The following is a 9,890-nucleotide window of genomic DNA, read 5'->3' as shown; positions in this document are numbered from 1 at the left end:
TGGGAGAGAGAGAGAGAGAGAGAGAGAGAGAGAGAGAGAGAGAGAGAGAGGGAGAGAGAAAGTGAGTTGCTGTGGAATGAACCTTTATGCTTATAGGCAACCCTCATTAATCTCTGAGATTCTTGGCAGTACATCATTCATGATGACAGAGACAGTTAAAATTAAAATGTCATTATATTTTCCTTTCCTGACAAAATTTGATGGTTTAAGCAATTATTCACTGCTTGGAACACTACCATGATGATGTGACTTTTAAAGAGATTAAGAAGAAAGGCTATGGGTCATTTTAAGGTGGCTCTGGAGCGGCCCAGAGGAGCCAGCTGCGGCCGGAGGAGCGATCGAGTGACCGAGCTGGGAGCCATGCCGCGCTGAGAGGGGGGGCCGCACCGCCAGCGCCACCAACACCGGTGGGGTGGGAAGGGCGGGAGCCACCGCTACCGCCGCCGCCTCCCGGGTGGGCGCCCTTCTCCTTGGACGCCGGCGACCCAGGACGAGGGCTTCATCACTGTAAATGGTTGCGAGTCGATGAACTGCACCTCCTGAAAAAGACGGACAGCCCATCGAGCGAGCTGTAGAGTTTGTGGATGCATTTCTATTGGGTTCATAGTGGTGCAATGCACGCAGACTCCTGCGAGTTTCCCTAAGTTCTTAGCGGACTGCTTTGCCTTTTGAATCAGAGAGTTGCAAAGTTCGATAAAGAATGGCCCTTGTGGATAAGCACGAAGTTAAGCGGCAGCGGTTGGACAGGATTTGTGAAGGTATTCGCCCCCAAATCATGAACGGCCCCCTGCACCCCGCCCCCTAGTGGCACTGCTGGACGGCAGAGACTGCACTGTGGAGATGCCTATCCTGAAGGACCTTCTGCGATGCACAGTCCACTCAGGAAATCCATGAGAAGGTGTTGAATGAGGCTGTGGGTGCCACGATGTACCACACTATCACCCTCACCAGGGAAGACCTGGAGAAGTTCAAGGCCCTGAGAGTGATTGTTCGAATTGGTAGTGGCTACAACAACGAGGACATCAAGGCTGCTGGTGAGCTCGGGATTGCTGTGTGTAACATCCCATCTGCTGCAGTGGAGGAAACAGCAGATTCGACAGTGTGCCACATCCTCAATCTATATCGGCGGAACACATGGCTGTACCAGGCCCTACGAGAAGGCACACAGTTCAGAGTGTAGAACAGATCCGAGAGGTCGCCTCAGGAGCTGCTCGGATCCGAGGGGAAACATTGGGCCTCATTGGCTTTGGTCTCACAGGGCAGGCAGTTGCTGTTCAAGCCAAGGCCTTTGGATTCAGCGTCATATTTTATGACCCCTGCTTACAGGATGGGATAGAGTGGTCTCTGGGTATTCAAAGGGTCTACACCCTGCAGGACTTGCTGTATCAGAGCGACTGTGTCTCCTTGCACTGCAATCTGAATGAGCACAACCATCACCTCATCAATGACTTCACTATCAAGCAGATGAGGCAAGGGGCATTCCTTGTGAATGCAGCCCAAGGTGGCCTGGTAGATGAGAAAGCCTTAGCTCAGGCTCTCAAAGAGGGCAGGATACGAGGAGCTGCTCTGGATGTGCATGAGTCTGAGCCCTTCAGCTTCGCTCAGGGCCCATTGAAGGATGCTCCAAATCTCATCTGCACACCACACACAGCCTGGTACAGTGAACAAGCATCCTTAGAGATGAGGGAAGCAGCTGCCACTGAGATCCGCCGAGCAATCACAGGTCGCATCCCAGAAAGCTTACGAAACTGTGTCAACAAAGAATTCTTCGTGACTTCAGCTCCTTGGTCAGTTATTGATCAGCAAGCAATTCATCCCGAGCTCAATGGTGCCACATACAGGTATCCACCAGGCATTGTAGGAGTGGCTCCAGGAGGGCTTCCTCCAGCTATGGAAGGAATCATCCCTGTGACTCACAACCTCCCCACAGTGGCACACCCTTCCCAAGCTCCCTCTCCCGACCAGCCCTCAAAACACAGGGACAATCGAGAGCACCCCAACGAGCAATAGCAGAGAATGCCTGAAGGTAATCATTCAGATAAATTTGGGACCAAGAGACAGTAGAAAATGGATGAATTTGATGGTCTTTTAAACTGATCCTGGACATCACTGATACTGCAGTGTTAAAGCTACAAAAGCTAGAAAACTAAAGATGGTATCTGCTTCCAGATGTGTGGAAAGACTAGGACGTGATTATTAACGACCAATTTCTGTTATTGTGTGTTAAGTTTTTCATCTGTGCATCAAATCACAAAGAATAAATAGAGCTTTTCCTTTATCAATCCCCTGGGCACAGCAGGTCCTGCACAGCTTGCTCTAGAATGTTGCATCAAGAGCTCCGAATATCAATAAAAAGTTGAGAGGAAATCCCCATCAAGACTAGTCCCTTTGGTCTCCAGGGCTGGCGCCTCCTTTGCTGATAGGAAGATTAAAATTAAGCCAAGATGGGGAGGACACTGTTTGCCTGTGTAGACATGTCCGCGCACAGGATTGAAGAAGTAAAAGCTCCTATACAGGTTTCACATCTGAGCAGCAAAGTCGGTTCTGAGTTCAGTAAAACCTTCTGATTCAAAAACAAAACAAAACAAAACAAAAAAAACAAAAAAAAGGAAAAGAACAAAAGAAAAAAGTATTAAGTTTCACAAGCTGTTTGTACTCAAATATATTTTCTCAGTTTCAGATCCTCAGCTATTTTATTGAGTGGAAAGCCTTGGACGAGAAGGGTTCAAGAAGAATAATGTTGCACTTCCTTATGTGTCAGGAAACACTTTTTATGGTCACTTGTCAGATTGTCTATGAACAAACCCATTTTTTAGACATTGATGAATTCTTTTCTTCACGTGATATTTTATACAAGAACACTTCAGATGTGCGATTAGATGTGCCTGATTTAACAAATCCTATTAGATTTGTATCAGCTAGTTACATGTTCTATTCATAGTCCTTTGTGAATCATGGCCTTTTTGTTTTTAAAGATGGCCTATTTTGAGCCTTTGTATAGGTACATTCCTGTTTTTGTGACACAAGAAAAACTTTAAACTGTCCCAAACAGAAAAATAATGGCTATCAGATGTTTTGTTTTAGTGTGAGTTATCTTTACTGTATTTGTTTATTGTAAAGGTGGACATTTTAACATTCAGTGCAGTTTTCAATAAAAAGTAATTAAAATTTCTTTTAAGTCCTGACATTTAAGTACATCTCACCTATGTAAAAGCTAGCTCTTGAGATCTCATCACACTGTCAGTCAGCCAGTTTCCAACTCTTGTGGTGACAGTGTCTGATCTCACGGAAGTCCAAATTAGGCAGGCTATCCTGAAGATGAGGCAGTGCTTTGGAATGAAGTCAATTCCAGAAACAAAACTGGTTAATTTTTAGAATTCTGATTTTTAATATGCCCAAATGTAGGATGTGAACTTTCTTTGTTTGGGGGGAGAGGGGAAGGGGAAATAACCTAAGCTAATATTTACAAAGTGACCACAGATTGAAGACTTCCACTTGTACTTACCTTCTAAAGTAGCATTTAATGCTTTTAAAACTCACAATTCCAAGGTTCGAGAGAAAATGAAGTGTCTTACAATGTAAGCCTGCCTGGCCACCTTCTTTTTAGGAGGGTGCTCCACCTTAACTGCCCTATACAATGAGCTCACAGATCTTGTCAGTGACTGAAAAAGAGGTCCCAACCATCTACACAGCAGTATTTCACTTAACATTTGCTATGTTGTGAGGGGCACGCGTGTAGTGGTCTCGCCGGCAAAAACATACACACACGCACACACACACACACCAGAATCCTTCCGTAGAAACACGTTTATTTCCCTAAACCAAAATGGTGGCAGAAGACGACTCCAAGCCCTGGGAAAAGCCCTTATATACCCTAGAGCGGCGTAATCATCTCTGATTGGCCGCAAACTCGTAGCGCGCCAAACGCCGTGGGATGGGCTTAGTTTTGGCGGGCTTTACCATGGCACATGCGCAGTTTATTTGTTTACTAGGAAGAACTATGGCTGACAGCGCCACCTAGCGATGGCGGACTTTGTCAGCACCTGCCGCGGCTCCCAACACTATGTCTAGTGTAGTAAACCTAACGGTCAGAAACAGAAAGTCAGATCTGAATCCATGGTGTGCCTGGGTTTTGTTTAATTAGATCGTGGTTGCTCAAACAGTCCTTTAGAAATGATTATATATAAACTGACTCCAAAGAACATCATCAGGATAAAAACAAAGTACTGGTTTCACCCTAGAAAAAGAACCATAAAGTCCATGTAGTTATAAAAGTATTACTGTCCAGTCCATCTAAAGATACCTACACCTGCCACCCAGCCATGTATAATCTTTGACAAAGGGCGGCATTACACTTTCTTGGGACAATAATTATGGCTGTTGGTTTAGTTCAAGAGCTTAACATAGCACTGATTTCCCCAAGTGTCGGCCTTTTCACAGCCAACAGTCTGCTATAGAAACTAACAAAAGCCCCATTCCTTAAGAGTTCAAGAAATGGAGCCTTCTTTAATCTTTCCCACAGGGAAGAATAGGTACCTATTAAATTATATGTGGTCAGGGTCACTGGTCATAAATAAATAAATAAATAAATAAATAAATAAATAAATAAAAAGGGAACTCGGGAAAGGACACTCAAGAAACTACAATACGCAGAACAAGGCTCAGTCCTGAGCCTGACTGTACCACAAGGTTTGCGTACAATGCAGATGCACCCAGAGACCAGTTTTTACCCCTTAGCTCTTTGTGGCTTATTTGGGAGGAAGGTGGCTTAACTGGATCTCTGCCTCCTGAAAAATCAATTCTACACATGGAGATCAGCTATTCTAGATGCTATGGATGCTAAGTACTTAGAATGTCAGCCTTCTATTGACTTGGTTATCATTTGCTGATCAAAATGAAAACGAAATGAAAACAAATTTGTAGAAAAACATTTAACTACTGGAACAGTAACATTTACCAGTATTGTTACCACAATTCATTTATATGGTGTCACCTACTGTGAAAATTAACTTTCTGGTTTTAGCATGAAGCATAAATGAATGGCCTTTTATCCTGGGAACACCTTTTTACCGAGTGTTCACAAGAGAGAGAGAACTAAAGACATAACAGCTCATAGATATTTTTTTTCTTTTTAGTATTCCAGCAAACTTAAAAGTTGTGTACACTTCAATACCATCTCATCAGAAAAACAAGATTTAAAGGTTTCACAGCCTTTTCCTTAAAGGGGAGGAAATGTGTGTATTTGCTACTTTGCAACTGCTTGCCACATCAGTCTAAGTGCTTATCAGGACACAGTGTGTTGTGTGCCTGAGGAGGTCAGAAATGTTTACCCAGTACTAACATATGCCAGAAGTGGTCAATTAACACACTCCATAAATTTTTTTCTAAAAGTATGGTTTTAACTTTAAATAATGGCTACAACTAACCAACATGCAAAGACTCAGACTACACAGAAACTGATCATACAATGCATTGACCACCTTACTGCATTTTAAAAATCTTTATTCTGTACTGAACTGTATTCCCAATCAGCCTAAGCAAAGGCATGCCCTTAATACAGGATCTGCTTAGAGCAGAGGTGACAAAGACAGGAAGAATCTGAAGACCATCTGCATGGCCGCCTGGGAACAGAACAGGTTGAGTCCAAGTGACTGTCACATAACCCACCCAATGATGAGTGAGCCTGCTCCCTTTCCATCGATCCATCCAGGGTGTAAGTGCACAAATGCACCTGCCCCGAGTCGAGTAAGAACCCCTTTACAGGGCACTCTTCCAAACAATAAATATCTAAATAATGAAAAGAGCAAATCAGAAAACTTGAAAACAGAAACTAAAAACCCTCTTCAAATACAAGAGAGAATGCTTATGTTAAGTCCACTCCAAAAAGTTGCTAGTTTTTCTTGCAGTTTGTTCCTAAGGATTTGATTTTTTTTTTATTTTATTGGGCACAACAGGAACTAAATTATTAATAAAATAAAGGCTTGTTTATTTAAAAAAATGAAAAAAGAAAAAAGGCTATGGAATCCAAGTGATTAAAGGAATCACTGAAGATTTTCTTTGTTGTTGTTGTTGTTATTTTTGTTACTGGTGATTTTAGTTCTTAATTACATTTTATTCATTTAGCTAAGTCAGCTGCAAAAATACCACTATAAGAAGTGAAGAAGCTCCATGTTAACCTAGCACCAGATACTCTTACACAGTGAGACATCTAGGCAGCTGTTGTTTTTGTTGTTGGGTTTAGGGTTATTTTTTGAGACAGGATCTCACCACACAGGCCAGACTAACCGAAGAACTTACTATTTAACCTATACAGATTTCAAAGTTGTGATCCTTTTGCTTTGGTCTTCAAGATACCAAGTTGCAAGTATGTGCCACCATTCCCAGTCCATCTGTAGTTTTTACCTTTTGCCTTTCGTATTGATTTTTATAAAGCAAATTTAAGGTGTTCAACATGAAAACTGCCCTGACTACGTCACTACCTTGTTCTAACCAGGAATGTAAGTTATACAGAGGAAATAAAATAGTTTCAAAGCAAAACAACATGTCACAGGATGGCAACTGGAGAAGAGTGTTAAAACATGAAACAATACCAAGAGAAAGGTGAGGCTCATAGTAGAGACAGCCAGAGTGTGTGTTGCAAGCTTTTATTATGACTTCAGTGTTTCTAAAGTCTGAACACTTGAATGATGAAGACTGACTCTGAGTAATGGGTTTTATAGAAATAACACAAATAGACTAATCTATGTGATCAAATGCAAGCCATGCCACAATAGACAGCAGAGTTCCAGCCAAGAGTAGTCTCTAAGAAGAAATTGCAATACAAGCATAAGATCAGCTAAATTAATACCAGAGAGGTTTGTTCATTTAATATAAACCAGTAGCTTTTGCCCATGACTTATTGCAAGTTCTGTCCCTATTGCAAACACTCATGCTGACTCCTGGGTTCCTGAGTCACTGAATGTCAAGTTCAGTGAGATGCTGAGGTGGTGCTGCTAAAGTTAGAATGCTCAAAGTTGCCAATTAATTCTGTGTAAAAAGGTGTTTACATCAGCCTCCACTTTGAGCCCAGCATAATATTCTTGGAGCCACCTCAGAAGCATCCATTTGTTTCAAACCTGGAAGTAAAGCAGTTACTTACAGCAAAGTTACAGATCTATTTGTTGAGCCACAACTGGCTCTATTTATCATCTATCTTCCTCACCCCTTATTACTTTCCTATTGCTGTGTAACAAATTGCCATATGTTTAGTAGCTGTAAACAAAGCACTTTCCCTTTCTCTTTATCATTTTGTTTGGATCAGGAGTCTGAGTGTAACATACTAGATCCCCTGCTCACAGTCTCACAAGGCTGCATCAAGAAAGAAGGTTTTCAGGATCCATTTTCAGCTTTATGCTTTCATGGTTACTGGCAGAAAGCACTTCTTGCTGTACAACTGGATGGGCTTTGGGCTTGCTCTTGACTGTAGGCAGAAGCTTAAGGACATCAGACTGAAAAAGAAGACTTCTCCTGCCAGCTAGTATCTTAAAAATTAGTTAAAGTCACCATTAGAGGAATGCCCCCACTGCCTTGACAGTATTTTACTGCTTAGATGCTAGTTCTAGGTAACACATATAACTAGGGGATTTTACAAAGAGGTCACCTCTGGATATGTCACCCAATGCTACCCAATTATCTAGTAGCTCACTTGTAGAATAAAGGCAGTTTCTATTCATCATATCACCAACTGCACTTGGAAAGGGACTCAAAATGTCACTTGTGGTTAATATCTTCACATAGTCATTCTATCAGCTGTACTGCCGTGTGATCATCATGATTGCCAGGTCAGCCATGTATGATTGCCACTGTGCACTAAGAATCAGAACCAAGCATGCAACCTCACCTGTATGGTTACTGGACCCACATTAGGCATCTCGTGAGAGCTTGTTAAAAATGGAAATTCTCATAACAGTGTAATGGCTCCATGGGTAAAAGTATCTCCCCTAAAGTCTAACAACCTGAGTTTGATCCCTAGGGCCCATATAGGAGAAAGAGATAACAAACTCCCACAAATTGCCGTCTGATCTCCACATGTGCTGTGGCATATATGCATGAATACACACAGACACACAGACACATACATACATGCATACACATATACATACATACATACATACATACATACATACACACACACGCACATATGCACATACGCATATAGACACACATACTAAATAAATATAACTTTTTTAAAAATGGAGGTTCTCTGGCCCTAACTTTGAACTGCTCAGTCAGAAACTCTGGGGTAAAGCTCAACAGCTTATGTTTTAATAAATTTTCAATGGCATGTCAATCCATGCTCTGAATGAAGTAGCACTGCACTCAAAAGAATAGGCTTTTTGCATTAGAGGAGACTATAGAAAAGCCAATCCAGGTTCCTTAGTATACAGGTTTGCAGGGGCCCACTCTGGTGGGAGTAAGTAGTAATTTATATACTCACAGTTCTGGCAACTGGAAGTCCAGGACCAAACATCAGCAAGTCTTTTTCCTAAGAACAGTTCTTATGGGTTATATAGACAGCCCATTTCTCCTTATGAACCATTAAAGTTTCTCTCTCTCTCTCTCTCTCTCTCTCTCTCTCTCTCTCTCTCTCTCTCTCTTTCTCTCTCTCCTCCCCCCACTCTGTCCCTCCCTCCCTCCCCACCCCGTGTCTATGTGTCTTTGTGTCTGTGTGTCCTAATTGTGTGTGAAAGGAACTTCAGTTGAGGAAATGCCTCCATGAGATCCAGCTGTAAGGCATTTTCTAAATTAGTGATCAAGGGTGGGAGGGCCCATTGTGGGTGGTGCCATTCCTAGGCTGGTAGTCTTGGGTTCTAAAAGAAAGCAAGCTGAGCAAGGCAGGGGAAGCAAGCCAGTAAGCAGCACCCCTCTGTGGCCTCTGCATCAGCTCCTGCTTCCTGACTTGCTTGAGTTCCAGTCCTGACTTCCTTTAGTGATGAACAGCAGTGTGAAAGTATAAGCTGAATAAACCCTTTCCTCCTCAACTTGCTTCTTGGTCATGATGTTTGTGCGGGAATAAAAACCTTGACTAAGACAGTTACCATTCGTGTTATTCATTAGGCAGAGTCAGGGCTGATTTTTTTTTAATCTGTGTAAGCTCTTACAAAGACAGAACTAACTGCTTGCCTTTGAAAGATAAGTAGACTACCTTCCCCCTGTGTTGTACTTTGTAACTTGTTTCAAGTTGCTTTCCTAGCCTACTTTAGGGAAATTTTATATGCAGTATGAATGATACATTGTGTCAAATATCTATGGTTAGTCTAACAAGTTATAGACAAGGGGTCAGAGTCACAGGCAGAAAAGGATTGTACTCATTTGTCAAAGCCATTTCTATAGAGTTAAGTAACTGATAGAGTTGAATTTTTTAATCCCTCAGAAATTTTCTATATGTCAGTAAAAGAGCCATGTTTTATGGGAAGGAAGTCACAGCAGCAGGATCTTGAGGGAATTGTCACAATACACATACAGTCAAGATTGTAGAGCAGTGAATGACGGTAGGCCTGCCAGTGCTCAGCTTGCTCTCTCCAGTTCTGTCAGTCCAGGATGCCCTGTTCAGGGAATGGCTTTGCATGTAATTAAAGTAGGTATTCCCACATCAATTAACTTAGTCAAAACAATCCTTTACAGACATCTCAGAGGCTAACCTTAACCCAGATAATCCCTCACAGGTGTGTCCAGAAGCTCTAGGTATCAAGTTGATAATTAATACTAAGCATCAGAATATCTGACCGTTTAATGTATACTATCCAATTAATCATCTAAAGCACTTTAAGTGGGATTAAATGCATTCACATTTCTGTGTGACAATCAGCAGAACATTTTCCCTTAGTGAAATTGAAACACTATATCCATTG

General features: G+C 42.1%; 1 pseudogene; it reads left to right on the top strand.

Moving 5' to 3' along the window:
• The first annotated feature begins 434 nt into the window (after positions 1–434).
• LOC114639243 lies at positions 435–2,010 on the top strand (annotated as a pseudogene).
• Positions 2,011–9,890: the final 7,880 nt, after the last annotated feature.

Source organism: Grammomys surdaster, unplaced genomic scaffold (assembly GCF_004785775.1).
Source record: "Grammomys surdaster isolate TR1022 unplaced genomic scaffold, NIH_TR_1.0 125690, whole genome shotgun sequence".
Classification (NCBI taxonomy): Eukaryota; Metazoa; Chordata; class Mammalia; order Rodentia; family Muridae; genus Grammomys; species Grammomys surdaster.
This window is presented reverse-complemented; position numbering and strand designations above follow the sequence as displayed.